Genomic DNA, 20,780 nt, shown 5'->3' with positions numbered 1-20,780 from the left:
TTCTTTTAGAAAATTCCTGGCTGATGATCCTTTGACATTTTTGTGGTAGGATCAGAATCCTCTTGGGTACAAAAGATGGAGAAATTATTTGGCTGTAATACATAACTTGTGACCCACTGAAAGTACAGCCCTTAACCTCCTTTGTGGACAATGCATGGAATGTGCACTGTCTCTTATCATTTTTCTCTGTGCACAAGGATGAAAAGCCACTCAGTTGCACTTTGGCCCCAGGATGTCTGTAAAGAGGCAAAGTAGCTACTGATCCAAACCTCACAGAGGAGCAGAAAACGCTCCTAAGATGCCAGGAAGAGGTTCCTTATGATGTTCCATCATTGTGATAAGTAGAAAACTACTGGACCCCCAGTCTGTACAGTGTTAGGTGGTGCTGGATCTTAGTCAGTATGTCCCTTTCTTCTTGGTCTCTTTATTTTATCAATTAAATATTTTGCTTGTTATGTTCATTTTCTCTGCTTCAGTTGTATTACTATTATCAGCAGAACAGAAGTACCTACATGCCTGTAGTTGGCATGACATGCTGTAAAGAATTTCTCCTTAATAGCCATCCATATCTGTATGTGATGACCTTTGACATACTTAACCCTTGATTTTCAAACTGTAAATTTTTATGCTTTGGTTAGTTTTGCTTTCAGTAATGTACATGGCATTGGAAGATGGATGTGGTTTTGTAGGGAGGAAACCTGGGGGGGGGAGCTGGAGGGGTGTTGGGGATGGGCATGATCAAAATACATTGTGAACATGTATGAAATTATCAAGTAATAAATAAAAATGTATTTAAAAAAGAAAGTTGGAAAGCTTGCTTGCAGTTAAAAGTGTTTGCTGCAGAGGACTTTAGCTCAGTTCCTAGCACATACACCAGAACACTCAAGAGCATCTACCACTCAGGCCCAAAGGATCTGATGCCCTCTTCTGGCCACCTTGAGCACTTGCCCCCACTTTCCCACACACAATTACAAATAAAATAAAATCATAAAGGCAAACTCTTCCTCACTCTGAAGTCAGATTTCTCCTAACTTTCCCCTCTGCATTAGCTTGGTCATTTTACTCTCATGTTTAGTGGCTGAGTTCATCAGTAATCTTCTATGCCACAGCAGATCATGTTCCATTATTGTTGGATGTTTCTACTTTCCTCTACCAAGCAGACACCAGATATACAGATTCAATGTGCTTCTGCACTTATTTCCTCACCTCAAACTATTTGCAAGAAAACTCTATTATCTTTCAAGCTATCACTTCATAAACTCCTTTTATATCTAAGAATGTAAATCTTCCTTGAGTTTTCTGGTTGTTCACTTGCCTTTGTAGAATTCTGTCCTTTCTTGCATACAAAGAGACAATTTATCCTCTGCCGTCTCTCCCTGTCCCAAGACCATCAAGGAAAACCTATACTGAGGTTTTCCTTTGAAACTACAGATGAATTTGGGAACTAAATTTATATGAAAAGTATCACATCATTTCATCTGTGCATTGCAAATCTCTCTGCTTCTGTTGTATGGATAAAATCTGGGACCCAAAGAGTCCAACAATCAGGTTTTGGCTGGAAAGACAGAAAGCTGGAGGCATTTTAGCTGTGAAGGAACTTAATCCAGGAAGTTAGAAACCTATGAAGTGTTTGGGAGAGGGAGACTATCAAGAAAAATCATTCCTGGCTGTGAGGAATTCAAAGAAGAAGTTGGGGATTCTAGAAGTTCTGAGACTTCCACAACACCACAGAAGACACCACTGTGCTGCCCAGGCTTGGTCTACCAGTTGCCACACACATTTGCCAACTGTTGCCAGCGATTACCAGCAAATGACTACTTTTTCTTACATATCCTTGTAAATTCCTCTCATTGGCAAATCTAACCCAGAAGTAGGCATAATGCCAAGTTTTCAGCACAGTGCAAAAGGAAGGGAGAGGTACCTGCTATTGAGGAGGGATTCTTGACAACCTGAAGTTTTAGACACATTGTATCAACACAACTTTAGGTATGATTCAAAGAAAGCATGATTAATTGATTCAATGATATGGCACATATTTCACTTGAAAAATACCAGAAATATTTTTAACATCTGCATTTATTCTCAAGATTGGATGGCTTTTCCTTTCTTTCTTTCCTTCTTTCTTTCTTTTTTTCTTTCTTTTCTTTTCTTTTCTTTCTTCTGTCTGTGTGTCTGTCTGTCTTTCTTTTTTCTTTTTCTTTTTTTAAAGAAATGGTAACTCTAGGAAGACCACACAGTCAACAAGGTGCAGTACCCCTCATTGCTCAGCCTCCCAGACTTTTTTGAACTGTAGGTAGTTCATTAGTTCAGCTCCTGTTGAGACAGTGATGAGTGCCCCAGCAGCACTGCAAGGATGCAATTCCAGGTGAGTGGACTTTATCCATTTGTGTGAGTATGTGAGTGAGTGACATGTCGATGCACCTAAAAGTAGGTCATTATATATCAGCGATCTCAAAGCATTTGTGGTCACAGTTCTTGTCAATAAAGATGCTTTGACCATGGATGAATAGGGAAATTAAATTGATTGAAGCAAAATTACAGTTCCTAACATTCCTTCCAGTGTCTCTATGGATCACCTTACATAGCCCCATGGGTGCACATCTGTAGAGAACCCTGACTTTCTGAGATTCCCATGCTATTTTATATTTTCCATCAAGTTGGCCAAAGTCAGAAACTTCATAAAAGTTGTCTGTTAGCATGAGGTGCTCTGCTTTGACCAAGACTTAGATGCAGTAACTTAATCAGGGGCAAAACTGACCAAGACATTTTGCTCCAGTGGATCACAACTGCCAAGACGGTGATGGCAGCAGACACCAAAGGGGGTATGGGAGACCCCTCCCCAAGAATCAATAACAGGGGAAACATGTGCAACAGAGGGGGCACAGGTTCTAGAAGGCGTAATGAAGTTAACAGGTGGAAACACATGAATAGGATAAGAAATGAGGTCCAAAAACATCAGACTAAACAGACAGAAATAGCCAGCACAGACAGACTAAAGAAAAATGCTGGGATTAGGGAAGCTAGGCTGCATATGGTTGGGGAACACGGTTGACACTGTTGCTAAGATCGCTAGTTCAGATGCCACAAGCCTCAAAATAGTAGTAGAGGGTGGTTCAGACAGCACAGGATCAAGTTTCAGTTGGTAGCAGCAAGCACTCTCAGGGCTCAAACACAGTGAGAAAATTGTCTTAAACAAATGCCCGGGAATAAGAATGGTTTCAGAAAACCAACTGCTATTCTCTTTGTTTCCATCATGGAAAGGCATGTAGATCCCTGGCAGGATCTTTGTGTAAATGATACAGTTCTAAAGGGGAAAGCTTTCCCGATAGAGGTTTTGTAATTCTGAAGGGAAGGTTTCCCTAAGGGAGGTGTTACTACACTGCTCTGAAGAGAAAGGTATCCTGAAGATCAGGAGCCAAGGACTCCTACAGAGGCACACCACCCAGCAAACTTCACACACAATTTGCTGGGACAGATGCAAAGTGGTCTTCTCTGCTAGGGAACAAAGCAGGGAACTGGGCAGGAGGCAGGCTCATATAGGGTTTTGTGGGAGTTTTCTGGCATAAAGATTTCTGGGCTGGGGATTGGTGAGATTTCAAGACTTGAGCTTGGAGGGAGTCCAGGGATTGGTGAAATTTTGTGCTCAGGGACTGGTGGGTTCTGATTAGGAATTTTTCACCCAGACCCAATCACCCAGATGTCCCCTCTCCCCCCCCCCCAAAAAAAGCTTTTGTGTTGGTTTGGTTAGCGTTAGGGTTAGGGTTAGGGTTAGGTTAGGGATAGGGTTAGGGTTAGGGTTAGGGTTAGGTTTTTTGTTTGTTTGTTTTGTTTTTGTTGCTTTTACCCTACACTTAGAAATTTTAGAACTCAAAACACATGTTAAAGTCAGAGTAACTTGCATGGCAGAGGACTCACATTCACTGGGATCTTAGAATTGATTTACCTGGATACACAATTCCCCACAGAGGGCCACTGTTGCAGTTTGAATATGAACTATTCCCAGTAGGCTCATGTGTCACAATTCCCCACAGAGGGCCACTGTTGCAGTTTGAATATGAACTATTCCCAGTAGGCTCATGTGTCTAAATTCTTGATCTCTAGCTGGTGGTAACCCTTGAAAACCTTTAGGGGGTAGGCCCTTTCTGGAGGAAGTAGGTCCTTGGAGGCAGGCATGGACGTCTTAGAAATGGATCCTACTTCCTGTCCTATCTTTGTTCCCTAGCTACAGATACAATGTGTCTAGCTTTCTTACTGTCCTGACTCTATTCATGTATCACTATGATGGATTGTATTCCCTGGAACTGTAAGCCAAAATTAACCCTCCTACCCTTAAATTGCTTTTTGCCAGATGCTTTGTTATAGCAATAGCAAAGAAAGTATCTGATACAGACATTATCCCTATAGAGCATTCAGGGACCACAGTAAAGACATACTGTTGCTCTTTAGGGGCCAAGTGTGGTTCTTGAACCACAGCCTTGAGCCAGAGACAAAGTCACTGCCCTCATGAGACTTCATCCTGATGATGAAGCTGACATAAGTGAAGGATAATCCATTCAGAGAGGGAATAGGTGTGCTGGGGAGGGGGAAGAAGGTTGACTTTTGTGTACAAGGTAACCAGGAAAAAGACTATGCATGAGCAAGTCACATGCGTTTCCAGGAGAAAAGGTTTCCAGAGGGAGGACAGTTTGTGCATTCTAAGAACGAGACTCCCGTATGTCTGAGAGCAGGGTTGGATAGGAAATGTGGCTCAAGAGGTCTAAGGAGGGGAAGCAGGGTAAGAAAGCAAGAATGGACACAAAAGTGGCAATCCTTAAAGGCCATGTTCAGGGGCAAACAGCAATTTAAGTATAGAAGGGTTAATTTTAGCTTACAGTCCCAGGGAATACAGTCCATCATAGTGATACAAGTATAGAGGCAGGACAGTAAGAAAGCTAAACACATTGTATCCGTAGCTAGGGAACAGTTTACCTAGTTTGTGAGTTTTGAAGGTTATTTTGGCTGAAGTTTTGGGGAATCTTAATTGTGAAAGGCTGAGGAGAGGAAGCAGTGTACTAGAGCATGGTAGCTGATTCAGGTTATTTGTGAGTCAGTTGTTAAACCCACCATTATTGAAACTTGAGTTATACAAATGTACAATAGATGATAGCAAAAGATTGTAAACAATGAAAATATAGCTTTCTGATTGTTTTACTGTAGTCTACTCTTGTCTGTGCTCTTGAGGTCTGTAAGGCATAAGGTTTTTCCGCCTGCCACCTGGTCTGGTCCCGCCGCCGTGCCAGCCCCAATTAACACACAGAGACTCTGTATATGATATAATTCTGTTGGCCAGTTACTAGTTTCTTATCAGCTAGCTCTGTCTTAATTATTAACCCATTTCTATGTATTTTCACATGGTCTTACCAGCGAGAGGCGGCTGGCGGTTCTGCCTTCTCCAGACTCTCCATCCTGACTCTCCTTCCTACTTCCTCGTTCCTCCTTGTCTCATAGTCCCTCCTATTTTCCTTTCCTATTGGCCAACAGTGCTTTATTCATTAACCAGCATGAGAAACATATACAGAATGACATCTTCTATCAGAGGTCCCTTATATTTTTCTTAAAAGATGTGTTCCATTATTTTTAATCATGTATATGTTCATGTATGGTGTATGGGTATGTGTACATGTGTGTTGGTGCCCACAGAGACCATTGGTGTGGGTACCTAGTGCTAGAGCTAATGATCATTTGTGAGCTTCATGACCCAAGTGCTGATTATCTTTTACACAGACAACAATAACTGATAACAATGGAACATGAATGCGATAGCTGTGTAAAGGCAGGGTTTGTCTTTATTTTCTCAGAAATTAATGATGTGCATAGAAACACATTCTCACTCATGTGACAGGACATTATTTTACAATTATAAGGACTTACATGAAGAACCATAATTATTTCACCAGGAGAACCTATCACATCAGTTTCCTTGAAATTGTAGGTGAACAGATTCTAGTCAATGAAATCTGGAGCTCTCCATCCACCTTGCCTGCTACATTTGGTGGGCTATGGTTCTTGGTAACGATGGGACCACTGCAGTGGGGTTATCACACAATAGGAGCATCTCCCTTTTCTTTGAAGGAAATTAGAGCAAGATGTGTTTGTGAACTAGCACTCCCATAACATATGTGAATGTGTATTAGTTTATCATAGGAATCTGCTGTGGGGAATGGCTAAAATTAGAAACACCAGTGATGACTTATGTTGGAGAGGATGTGGAGAAAGTGGAACACTCCTCCACTGCTGGTGGGAGTGCAAACTCATACAGCCACTTTGGAGATCAGTATGGCGGTTCCTCAGGAAAATGGGAATTAGTTTACCACAGGACCCGGCAATCCCCCTCTTAGGCATATACCCAAAGGATTCACATCAATGCAACAAAGACATCTGTTCAACTATGTTCATAGCAGCACTATTTGTAATAGCAAGAACCTGGAAGCAACCTAGATGCCCTTCAATTGAAGAATGGTTAATGAAGATGTGGCACATCTACACAATGGAATACTACTCTGCAGAAAAAAATAATGGTATCTTGAAATTCGCAGGCAAGTGGATGGCACTTGAAGAAACCATCCTGAATGAGGTAACCCAGTCACAAAAAGAGGAACACAGTATGTACTCACTCATATATGGATTTTAGACCTAGATCAAATGATCACCAGCCTATAATTCACATCACCAGAGGAACTAGGATACAAGTTGTATTCTAAGAGATTCATATAAAGTCCCTCACAGAACTGGGAAGGGACAAGTCCCCCAGACCTCAGGTATAGTGGGGGAGGACAGCTAATGGAGAGAGAAGTAGGAGAAAATGAGAGGGAGGAGAGGAAGGCATGTGCGACCAGGAGGATTGAGCCTGGTTAGGAATGGAAAATAGGAAAGAGAGAGAGAGACAGAGACAGAGAGAGAGAACATAAAAGAGGGAGCCAATATTGGTTTGAAGATAAAGTTGAACACAAAGAAAGGTCGAGGGAACTACAAGACTCCTCCCAACTAACAATCTCAGCTTCCGTGGAAAGGCTATCATAAATGCCCTTCCCGGAGAGTGAGATCAACAACTAACTTCTCCATGGAGTCCTCAACTAATGCCTGTTGAAAACAGGAGCAAACACCCATACATAAACACTGAGTCAAACTAGAACCCAGATGCAGATGGAGAGGACAAGACCATGCGGTAGAAGTACATAGAGACAGCTTACCTGAACAAGGAGGAGCTAAGGGCCACTAGACTGATAGCTGGGAAGCCAACAGGGGTCTGACTCGGACCCCCCTGAATATGGGTCTCAGCCAGAAGGTCTGAGCAGTCTAAGAGACCTCAGACAGTGGAGCCAGGATGTATCCCTGGTGCACAAAAGGACTTTGCAAACATATCCCCCATGGAGGGATAACTGCCTTATTCTAGAGATAGGAGAGAAGCCCTAGTCCCTACTTCACAGGACCTGTCAGATCTACATGACCCCAACTGGATGGCATTCCCCTACATATTGTATTGTGGTGGGGGGTTGGGAGGGGAGGGTGTTTAGAGTGCATGGGAGAGGGTAGAGAGGGCAAAAGGGAGGGAAGGAGGGAGGGAGGGCTTGGGGGGAGGGAGGGAGGGAGGGAGGGAGGGAGAGGGAACTGGGATCGACATGTAAAATAATAAAAAAAAAAAAAAAAACGCTTTGACTCCAAAATTTAAGTTGAAGAACAAGTTACTGGGGAAAAGTATTTCTATTTTTGTTTCCACAGAAAATGAAAAGATGTGGATTCCTTCCAGACTAATGTGGTTTGATCACACCAGACCGCCTGAAACAGAGTACAAGCTGATCCTACATTCCAAACAGCTGGACAAAACAGCCCTACAGACTACAGCTAGGATATCTGAATCTTCTTCGAATCCCCCAAGACAGCGCCCCTTACCAGCAGGAAGTAGTTTGGAAAGAACGACGCCCAAATTCCCAAATATTGTGTATAAATGTTTGTTTTCATTTAATTGGACTTTGTTATATAAAATTAAATAAAAAATACTCTATATGCATAAAAAAAAATAAACAGTCATTGTGACAGTGGAAAAAAAAAAAAGGAATCTGCTGTGGGATAATCCTGGTGTACACTGTGAAGATATGTGGCTGTGATTGGGTTAATAAAGAAAGTGGCTGGCCAGTAGCTAAACAGGATAAAGTTATGTGGGAAAGCCAAACTGAAAAGGGAAGAAGGGTGGAGTCTGGAGACACCAGTAGATGCAGAGGAAGCAGGATGTGTAGAAAGTGAGTTAACAAACCATGAGGCAAGTGGCGATACAAAGATTAATAGAAATGGGTTAATTTAAATTGTAAGAGCTAGTTAGCAATAAGCCTGTGCTATCAGCAGAGAACTTATAATTAATAATAAGACTCTCTTGTGGTTATTTGAGAAGTGGCTGCAAAAATCATGCATCTCTTTTCAGAGGGAGGCCCTTCTAAAAAATATTTAAATGGAGATTATGAGTATGCTACTTGGTGGCAGTGTGGACCCAGCATTTGGGAAGCTGCTGTGGGAAGGGAAAACTTCACCTACAGAAATCAACCTATGTTGTTTTTCTTTCACACACACACACACATACACACACACACACACACATACACACACACACACACACACAGAGAGAGAGGGGGGGGATAAGCTTTTTGGTTGTATCCAGGACTTCAACAAATACAGTGATGTCCACCCACAGTACATAGGGAAGGAATTTTTGTTCTTGTTTTGATTTCAGTGTTTTGAGACAGGGTTTCTCTATGTAGCCCTGGATGTCTTGGAATTCATTCTGTAGGCCAGGCTTGCCTTGAACTCACAGAGGTCCTCCTGACTTTGTGTGGGATTAAAGGTGTGTGCCACAACTGCCAGACAGGAAAGAAATCTTTATGAAGTTAAGTGTACTGAGTACACCTTCAGACACCTTAACTGACACATCCAAAAGTATGTCTGATGAACTATTGGGGCATTACAGAGTACAAATTATATCTGTTCACTAATACTTAATATCACCCTTATCACCCTCTTCCAAAATGAATTTTACCTGGGTATGGTTAATGTCAGAGTTAAGATAAGAAATGGGTCCCAAACAAAGTGGAGGAAATGCCTTCCTTTAGTTAGGCTGTACTCAGCATGTGAGAAATTACCAAAAATATGAATAATGGTCAGATAAGGAAAAAACACAACACAGGTCAAGGACAGTTCACCAGAGTCGACCCAAACCTCCAGATTGTAAGTGTACTATCATGAGTAAAGAGAAAATAAGTACGTCAACACAATCACCTCTCCACTGTGACAACAAAAGCACATTTATTTTCTGTTAAGAGTGACTTTCTTCACTGCTAAATCAGGCTTCAAGCCCAAGATCTATAGGTGATACATACCTATCCCCTAATTCTGCTATGATTATAACTGGCTATTCCATTTCTTTCCTTTTAAATTTTCTTCTCTCTCTCTCCCTTCCTCTCTGTGTATCTCTGTCCTACATCTCTCTCTTCCCCTCTCTCTTTTTCCCTTTCTCTCCCTCCCTCTCCCTCTTTTTCTCTCCTCCCCCTCTCTCCCTCATTCTCTCTCTCTTTCCTTCTCTATTCTCTCCTTTTCTCTCTTCTTCCCTTCCTCCTCTTTTTCTTCCTCTCTCCCTCTACATCCCTCCCTTCCCCCCATAGGAATGTGTGTGTGTGTTTGTGTGTGTGTGTATGTGTGTGTGTATGTGTGTGTGTATGTGTGTGTGTGTGTGTGTGTGTGTGTGCGTGCACCCACACAAGCATGTGTGTATTTTTTTATACACATTTGCTGTAGCCTGTGAATGCCGGTTGAAAAACAGCCTGTGAACATTATTTCTCTTCTGCTACAATGTGGGACCTGGGTATTGAACCTAATTCATCAGGCTTGGCAAAAGTTCCTTTACCTCTTGAGTCATCTCAGTGGTCCACATCTGAATATACTAAATCCAATAAAATGCCATATATTAACCAGTAAACTATATTTTTAATGGATAAAGGAAAATAGAAAATTAAATGCAAAATATAGGTAGATACCATTATCCTTGTTTTCGCATCTGTTCTCAAGGCTATGTTTGATCATGGGCTTTTTCTTCATTATTTGTCATATGTCTCTCTATCCTCGCTTATCACGTTGAATGGTCAGGGTTTTCTTAATAAGCTGGCACTTACCACCTTTTCTAACATACTAAGCCCTGAGTATCCTTGCCTGTTTGAGATTGATAGGATTTTCAAACCACTCTTTGATGCTAAAGGAACTCCACAGAGAACACAACACACTATTAATAGCAGAAAATTAGCAGACTCAAATCTATTCCCACCATATATCAAGAATGTTGTTTTTCCTTAGGAATTAAGCACTCACCCCAGCCACATTATGCCAAGACCAGACAATGCTGCATTTTTTAATGTCTATTAATCCTTTACATTATAGCATTTTGCAAAAGACTGTAAAATGAGCCATGCCTGTCTCATTCATCCCGATATTCACAGTCTGGTCAGTGCATCACTTACTATGCACTGATCCCCTGTGATTAAGAGGTAAGAAAGACTCCACCTCCCAGAGGCTGTGTTCCTATCTGAAGAGAGAATGGCATCCTTATCCTCTTGGGCTCTTCTATAATATTCCCTTTTATTAGCAGTCTAAGAATGGTTGATTCTGGGGGACAGTGTTTTGGTGAAAGAATAACTTTCTATACCCTCAAATCATTCCAAACAGCCTTCCTCTATCACCACAGAGGTCAGTCTCAATAAATCCTCCATGCTGCTTTTGGAGTCTATCATATGGTCAGAACAATCATATGACATTAACTACAACCTGATGGGAGATATCATTCTGTAAATATGTTTCTCATACTGGTTAATGAATAAAGCACTGTTGGCCAATAGGAAAGCAAGATAGGTGGGACTAGGAAACAAGGAGGATTCCGGAGGCAGTAGGGAAGAGTCAGCATGGGGAGATTAGAGAGAGCAGGAATGCTGGCCCCACTCTCCGGTAAGATGAGACCACGTGGAAACACTTAGATTAATAGAAATGGGTTAATATTTAAGACAGAACTAACTGATAAGAAACTAGTAACTGGCTAACAGAATTATATCTATCACAGAGTCTCTGTGTGTTATTTGGGGCTGGCGTGGCAGTGGAACCAGACCAGCGGAGGAAAACTACACCTAACAACAACCTTCTCTGAATCCATTAGAACAGCATCTTCTCATGGAAAGTGTAACTTGGGCCAGTGTTACTGGAACTCTCAGATTTAGGAATGTTGGCTAGACACAAGAATTAAGTGTGCTAATTCTGAGAGAGCAGGACTATGAAGATATGCAACAGAAACAGACATGTTCTGTAGACCAAGAGAACATGACAGGAAAGCAGGCTGGGTCACTCCAGATGACTTTATGACAGTCAGAGTCTGATTGTAGAAGTAAAGCATAGCAGCTACTGGGAGAAAGATCACATTAGTCACTTTTGCCATGACAAAACATCTGACAATGGTAACTTAAGGTAATGTCAATCTCAAACAAAAGTTTAAGGAGATGCCGTCTGTCCTATTGGAGCAGGCAAGATGATAAAATTATCAGGCATCATTGCATCTACAGTTATGTGATAGTTTGAATGTAATTGGCCTCCATAAGCTCATACGGAGGTGTGGCCTTATTAGAGGAAGTGTGTCACTGTGTGGAGTGGGCTTTGAGATCTCCTGTGCTCAAGCTACACTTAGAGTATGGTACACAGACTCCTTTTTGTTGCCCACAGTTCAAGATGCAAGACTCTCTCAGCTTCTTCTTCAGCTCCTTATCTGCCTGAATGCCACCATGTTTCTCACCATGACAATAATGAACTAAACCTCTGAAACTGTAAGCCAGTCCCAGTTAAATGTTTCCCTTTGTAATAGTTGCTGTGGTCATGGTGTCTCTTCACAGCAATAGAAACCCTAACTGAGACAGGTTGGGAAACACAGAGAGGTGGAATATTGGTGCTCAAATGACTTTCTCCTGTTCTCTTTTTTTTTTTCTTTGGTCTGCAATCTCTATTCGTAGGATGGTGTTACCCTCATTCAGGGTAGACCTTCCTCCCTCAGTTAAATCTCTCAGGAAAAGCTCTCAAAGGCATGCCTTTGCCCTTTGGGTAATTCTAAATTCAGGTAAGGTGATAACTAACATTTTACTATCAACAAAATGAGGGAAGCTTGTCATGGTTTTTCTAAACCTCCATGAATCTTGCTCAGTATAGAGTTTGGGAAAATCTGAAGTCAAGCCAGTTTTCCTAAATCACTATGAAGGCTTCCAAGAGTTGAGGATTTCTTGTATAATGATACTTTTATTATGTCCTAGTAAACTAGAAAAATTCCAGTGACGGTATATGTGAATAATATACATGTACTTGACATTCTGAGACTGGAAGAAATAAGTTATACCCAGATAGGTTTGAAATCTCTTTCTCAAAAGCATACCAGTGATCCCAGGACCCCCTCTAGCCTTCCAGGAGAACATCTAAGACCAGTCCTTTAACACATGAACCTTCAGAGAGAACATGCTGTTCCAGAAACATATAATTTATTAAATAAAAATTGAATATTTCTAACTGAATTCAAAAATTTGGAAAATTTAATAAAAAGTAAAAAAATTAAAAAAAAACATGAGCTTTGTTAGTTGTGTTGCCTGTGATTGTCCAAGTAATTCCAATTTCCTTTGAGATTTTGCCACTAGCAAACACATGATTTTATATGTGTATGTGTGTGTGACTGTGTGTGTAGGCTACAAAATGGATAAGTTCAAATATGCTTTACTAGAGGTAGATGCAGATTTAGTACAAATATAAAGAGAGTTGCTCAGTGTGTCTGCTTAACCAAGCCCTGAACAACAATAACAGTAGCTGATATACCAACATGGATAGGGAAATTCCCTGGATGAAGAGCTATGGACAACTAATGAGCACTGAGAGAGTGGTCACTAGTCTTCCCCAGGGATGAGCACCCTTATTGGTTATCCAATACCAAGTAGTCAGTCTTAATAACCGTATATATTTAAGCAAAACTAAACAGACTCAGCAGGTTGTGCTTATGTATTTATATATTTATTCATATATATGTAACAATAATAACTAAAGAGAAAGAAGAAATGAATATGAGGAGGAAAGGGGAGGGTACCAAAGGGGTTTGAGGAGTAAAGAAAAATAATTTAATTATATTTTAATTAAAAATAAAATTATTTTTGAAAAATAGATATGATATTAACAAATTCAGTTGGGGTGCTTGCTGAGCCCCAGAGTCACAGGGTCAAGTTTGGTGGTTTAACTTCAAATCCTTGGGCATAAGACACAGAAGTGGCAATTTTGAGTCAAGTACTAGAGACTCATGCTGGGCTACTACCTCCAGGGGATGATAGGGAGTTTCTGCCTGGATCCCTTTATATTTGCACTGTATATTTCAATAACAAGTTGGTAGATCAATGGTGCTATAGTCACCTTAATGCTGTTTGTGCTCTTCTGCATGGGATCCAGATGAAGGTTGTTTCCTTCTTTGGTCTGCATGTTCCATAAGGTCTCAGGCAGGGCTTTTACCTCCTGGCTTCTCTAATGTGGTTTTAATGCACCCATGAGCCCATGTGCTTCCAGCTTCCCTTGATAAAGTTGATGGACAGGTAGGGGATGGCATCTGCATCTACCAGATAGAGTCATCCTGATCCTATAGTTCTTTAAAAAGAACCAGATGTTGCTGTAATAAATTGTGTCACCAAGGCAAGATATCACCTGAAGCCACTGATTTCCACACCAAGGGGCACAGCCGGGAGCCCCACAGTTACATATCTCTATGCCACAGTATGTTTGAAGATCCCAGGAGTTATTTATTCCCTATTCTCAGAAGTAGGCACGCTGCTCTGGATGACAGCACTATCCCAAACACGTTGAATTGAAGTCAGGCAGAGTTGCATTCTCAACACCTGGGAGGCTGAGGCAGAATGATCAGATGTTCAAGGCCAGCTAGTCTACAGAATGAGACCTCACCTCAAAAAAAAGTGTTGAATTGCTGAGACCTTTTAGAGTACAGTTGAAGAAAGGCTTATAACTATCTGAGGGCTGACTGGTGGGGAAAAGAAAGAGAAGGAAGGTAAATTTGTCAAAGGAAAGCTTTAGCATCTATACTTTTCCTCCATATAATAGCTGATTTATATTGTACTTACTGTATCACATGACACTACTGTGGATTTCTACATGTAAGACTAAAACCAGGCTAAGTTGGTAGTTATGTTTGTAATTACTGATACTATTTCATTCTTGTGGAATTAAAGCACAGAGGGGTGAAGTAATTTACCCCACTCTCATTGTAAGTATCAGAGTTGGAATCTGAGTTTGGGTATCTGCCTGTCCACCTGGCCTTCTCGTGTGCTATTATGTGACCATTTGTGCAGTAATATGATACTGCAGGTTCATGACACTATTAATAGGACTAGATTCAATTTAACTACAGAAAATACAGATACAGTCATCAACCAATCAGTGCTTATTTCATTCTCTCTCTAATTATGTAAATGGAAGATGAGACAAATGTCAGCTCACATGTCATGTCACAGGACTTTCGAAACCAAAGCATTTAATCTTTCATCTGTTCTATAAAGCAGGTACTGTCATCATCCCTCATGTAAATAACTAAGGCACGGAGAGGTTAGGAAATCTGCCCACACAGACAGAGCATGATGAGTCAGGAGCTGCACCCGGTCCGCCCCTTACTGCTCCACTACCAAGCCTTCTTCTTTGATGGGTTTGGAAAGAAAATGGTTGTAGATTTAATTTTGTTGTTTTAGTTTTATTACTACGCTCCTCCTAAGTTTGGCATGGGAAATAAATTGCCAACATGCAGAACACATTTTAGAATAATGCCTGACATTCCACAAGGGTGGTGTGAACTGATGCATTGTTTTGCAATTTTAAACAGTCCATCTGGATTGTTTCACAAGCCTGTCCTCATAAGCCCTATTTGAAAAACAGAATATCAGAAATTTTTTCCTGTGGGGATCCAAAGGTCACACTGGCTCTCCCAGAGCAGGAAAGCAAACCCACTTTTTCTCTTTTCCTCCAAATAATTGATTGGGGGTCCTATGGAATCATGTATTTTGTTAATTCCAGTGCAGGTCACTGAGTGAAACAAGCACCTCTCCCACAGTGGAAATGGTGACTAACTCAGGGCACAGAGTGGTGCACACAGATCCATGCACACTGTTGACCATCTGTCATCAGAAAGCCCATTGTAACCACAGCCATGACTTCAAGCTCTAAAGAGTCCCATTATTCAGAGGGAATGAGATCACTTATCTTTAGCACCTTATTTTTTTCTTAAATTCCAATGACATTTGCTTTTCAATAGACCCTGTGACCTCACTGCCTTTAGCTATCACCTCCAAGATACTGGTTGATCTCCACTAGCAAAAACTAGAACACCACATGTTCATCATTCTGCTTGTCCTTAGATTTCTCCTGCCAACCTTCCTTTCCCATGTATCCAGCTTAAATTACAAGCCTTTCTGCACAATATTTCACCCAAGGGAGCATGACCTTGGATATAAATGGAGGGATGAACTCTTTTACTGAAGACCTTCATGGAGTCTACTGGAAACAGGTGACAGGTCATGAGTCCAGCAGCTAACTTACCACCTCCACTCTCCAGATGAGGAGCTAGAACAATGATTATCAACTCTGTCATTGAAGCAGGATTTAAAGTGAGTCTTGTTAAAAATACAGACAGATGTTCCAGTCTCACCAGACCAATGAAATAAGAATCTACAGACAGCACAGTTTTCTGATAGAAAAAACTAAAAACAAATGACTTAAAAACAGTTGTTAGCAGTGGAAAAAGTCTTAATGACTAGCAGATCATGACCTAATACTGGCCAGGTGCTCATCTCTGGGGGTGCAGTAGATTGGTAAAGAATGGGACCCATGGACCAGGTTCCATGCCTGATATTTGTGGATACATTTGTCTGAGGCATCAGACATACAAATAGTATGGCAGAGATATGATGCACATTTAAAAGGAAATGGCTTGGGGCTGATTAGTGGTTTGGCTTATTTTTTTTTCCTTTGAGCGGACAATATTTAAAGACAAAAAAGAGAAATAGAGGTGAAAATATCAGAGAATATGTCAAAACACTAATGAAGAAATTAAGCTTTACTCAATAAAATTGGAGAAAATATAAAGAAATAAAGAGAGATACTGTGCTCTTTGATGTTAAGACAGTAGGTAAAGGGGGTGTTTTATTCCCTTAAATTGATTTATATACTTGAAGAATTAATTTCCAGTTCAAATCATAGGATATAAAAGGACATAATTTTACAAAGTCATTCTCCAGTTTAGCCAGGAAAAAAAAAATCACTGAGATAGACCATATAAGAAAATAGTGAAGAGAGTGAGAACTGAGATAATAGATTCAATGTGGACAATTTTAATGTATATTCTAAATCCTCCAACAAGAAAAATAGTATACCGTTTGAGACTATGCATTAGAATAAGCCAGAAGCAAAACTATGGGAGAAAACCTAGTGAGTGTTATTCTATGGTAGAGTGTTTCTTTCAGCTTCTGTCTTAGGGTTTCGATTGCTGTGAAGAGACACCACAACCACAGCAACTTTTATAAAAGAAAACATTTAATTGTGGTGGCTCACTTAGAGCTTAGGGGTTCCATCCATTATCATCATGGTAGGTCATGGTGGCATGCAGGAAGACATGGTGCTGGAGAGGTAGCTAAAAGTTCTACATCAGCTCAGGCAATAGGAAGTAAACTGAGACACTGGGTATGACTTGAGCCAGAAAATCTGCCTTCACAGTGGCACACTTCTTCCAAAAAGCCCACACCTACTCCCACAAATTCACACCTTCTAATAGTGACAGTCTCCTTGGGGGCCACTTTCTTTCAAACCCCCACAGTATTCTGTAAAGGATAATTTTAAAAATATGCTGGCTTACTTAGTACAGTATTTGGAAACAATTTTTAATGCCCATCTTAAACCATACACCAAAATAAGAATGAATGAGGGGCAACATAACTTAATACATCACAAGAAAATGTAAAAATAAAAATAAGATATTTAAACATATATTTGCAAACAATGACCTAAAATGCTAATAAGTCCATGGATAGTATCCAAGGACACTAGTTATCCACAAAGTAAAAACTCAAACCCTAATGACATGTCCCATCACAACAAATGGTTAGAATTTAAAACACCAAAACCTATCAGAAATTAGTAAATATTTACAGCAGCTCAAACACACACACAGTGCTGGTTGGGGTAAAATAATCAACTGTGTCTTCTAAATAAACCTCATCAGCACTTCTACAATAAAATATGCATATCTCTAATAGCTTGCCCACCCTCCCTCTAGATATTTGGCCATGAGAAATAGGAGACTACCCCACAAGGCTATAGAAACCACATAGCAGGGCACCAGTGTAGAAACACACTGACAGAACAGAATCCATCAAAAATAACACAGATTTATGGTTCATTGAATTTTTCAGAGATGCCAAGAACTCAAACCAAGGAAATGATGGTCTCTTCCATAAAGGTCAAGAGCTAGATATTATCTGGAGCTTTTCCCAATCAGAGGACCTGTGTTTGATCCCAAGAACTGTGCCAAGTGCGTGTAATTCCAGTACTAAAATAGCAAAGATAGGTAGATTACTGAGGTGTTCTGGCCATTTAGCCTGGCTCAATTGGCAAGTCAGAGAACTTGTCTCAGAAAAACAAGGTGAATGCCCTAGATAAATACTTAGTTTGTCAAATGACCTTCACACATATGCACATGTGTACAAGTGTGTATACATAAACACATATGCAAGAAAAAATAACTCAAAATTTGTGGTAGTTTGAATGAAACTACCACACCTTTTGAGTGGCACTATTAGAAGGTGTGGCTTTGTTGTAGTAGATGTGGCCTTGGTGGAGGAAGTGTGTCACTGTGGGTGGACTTTGGAGTTTCAAATTCTCAAGCCAGACCCAGTGTCTGTCTTGCTGTCTCTTCCTGCTGCCTGTCAATCTGGATGTAGAACTCTCGGCTACCTCTCCAACACCATACTTGCCTGCACTCCACCATGCTTCCTGGCATGACGACAATGGACTAAATCTTTGAACTATTACCCAGTCCCAACTAAATGTTTTCTGTCATAAGAGTTGCCATGGTAATGGTGTCTTTTCACAAAAATAGAACAGTGACCAAGACAAGAGGCTTAAAAGGGCCTGAAACCACTAGAAGATGTTATATGAGGAAAGTTCCATGGCATCAATTTGGGCAATATTATTTGAGGTATAAACCCCAAAGCACAGGTGACGTAAGAAGAAAGAGCCAGATGTGACTACAACCAACTATGAAGCTAGAAAAACAATGAATGGAGCAAAAGGGTAACCCATAGATTGAGAGAAATGTCTGTGAGCCATATGTCTGATAAGAAGCAAATGTCTAAATAAATCAAGAATAAAAACAACCAATAGCAAAACAATGAAAGAAAAATCCTAATTAAAAGCCACCCAAAAGCCCAACTTAAAAATGGGCAAAGGTTCTAGCTTGACATTTCTCAAAAGGAGACTTATAAATACCCAACAGGCAAATGAGCAGATGTCCATTGTCACTGAGCAGCAGGGAACTTCAAAGTGGAACCACAATAAAGGACCTCTCAGAGTGGAGATTCTAAAAACAGGTGAAAATGCCAAGTGCTCTTATGTATGAGTGTAAAAAATGCCCCCAAGGTCATGACTGGCCTTCACTGCTAGTGGACTGGCTTTGGAGGGACAATTGGATGGTAATGGTTGTGACTTCGTCAGTGAACCAACACACTGGAAAGTCCACAGCTAAATGGAGTAGTAAGTTGTGAGACCTAACTGGAGGATGAAGAACACAGGATTGGCCGGTGAAGGGTATATTTGTTGAGGAACCCTCATCCCATCTTTCCCTGCTTCATAATTGCAATAAAGAGAGAAGTTTCTCTCCAATATGGCCTTCTTCCCTGTTGCTCTGCTTCACTGTAGGCCCAGAAACAGATACACATTGTTTTAGTTACTGTTCCCTTGCTGTGAAGAGTCACCACTTATTTATAAGGAAATTCTTATAAAAGAAAGCATTTCATTGGGGGAAGGTTTACAGTTTCAGAGGCTTAGTCCATTATCAACATGGTAGTAAGCATAGTGCTAGAGGAGTGGCTGGGAGCTACAACCCGGTCTACAGGCAGAAAGAGACTCTGGGCTTGGCATAGGCATTTGAAACCTCAAAGCCACCTCTGGTGACACACTTCCTCAAACAGGACCACACCTAATCATTTCAAATAGTGCCACTCCATCAAATCTATGACTCTTTGGGGCTGTTCTCATTCAAACCATCACATACATCATAAAGCACAAATTGAAAATGATTAGGTTCTATAAAATGTTTAAATCATGGTATATAACATGATTAACAATTAAGAAATGGCAAACTTGAAAAACACTGCAATTTTAATAAAAATATATCCTTAATATAGTAAAAAATGTATAAATCAGCATAAAACACCAGTAGAAAAAAATTTAAAGGAGAGAATGACCCAAAAAAGTTGGTAATCATATGAAAAAAGCGCCCCTTTCCTGTGTCAGATACATGCAAATGAAAAGGGAAATATTCATTTAAGATGTATACTGATGTACTCTGGTGGAAATGAAAATATTCAAGCTTATTAAATATAAATTTTTAATATGAAAGGTTGTCATACAAATAAAATTTGGCATATATGGGTGTGGTAGTTTGAATGAAGACAGCACCCACAGGCTCTTAGGAAGTGGCATTCTTTGAAAGGATTAGGATGTGTGGCCTTGTCGCAATAGGTTTGGCTTTATTGGAGGAAGTGTGCCACTGGGAATGGGCTTTGAGGTTTCAGAAACTCAAGCCAGGCCCAGTGGTTCATTCTCTCTTTCTGCTACCTGCTGATCCAAATGTAGAACTCTGGGTCTACAGCACCATGTCTGCCTGTATGCCACCATGTTCCCTGCCATAATGATAATGGACTAGACCTCTGAATTGTAAGCCAGCCCCAATTAAATATTTTCCTTATTAAGAGTTGCCATGGTCATGGTGTCTCTTCACAGCAGTAGAAACCCAAAGACAATAGGCAGCAGAGTGTTGCTCAGCCATAAAGAAGAGTGAAGTTTTCTCATCTACAGGAGAATAAATAGAACTGAAGATCATCACATTAAGCAAATACTCAGAATGACAAATACCACATTTGTTTGCTATCATATGTGGAATGCAGATTTTTATCATGAGAGAAGAATGAGGGTAGTGAAGGGGAATGAGGCCAACAGGAAACATGAGACAAGTAAGAGTAATTGGAGGACATGAACATACATGATCTAAGTATATTGTATATGTGCATGATGTCACGAGACACATTCTTTTGTATAACTAATGGATATACACTAATAAAAATGAACAGAAAGCTACCAAGGACTTTCTAGTCCCTGTGTACTGGAAATTCAGTTTAGAGATCATGTCATAGGAAAATATTGGAAATTCAGTTTAGAGATTATATCATAGGAAGATATGAAAGCAATCTATATACAAGTCTATTTATTGATTGGAATATGCTTCATGCTTAAAGTGGAAAACAGTACTGGATGACTCTGAATAATAAAATGTCTTACTGACACTGAATGACAAAAGATGATACTGGCTGTGGTGGCACAGGCTTCTAATTTGTGAAGCTGGACAAGAGGACTGTTGAGGGTTTGGGACCACCCTG

This window comes from Phodopus roborovskii, unplaced genomic scaffold, assembly GCF_943737965.1.
Source record: "Phodopus roborovskii unplaced genomic scaffold, PHOROB, whole genome shotgun sequence".
Lineage (NCBI taxonomy): Eukaryota > Metazoa > Chordata > Mammalia > Rodentia > Cricetidae > Phodopus > Phodopus roborovskii.
The sequence above is the reverse complement of the archived record's forward strand: the minus strand, read 5'-3'. Positions refer to the sequence as shown.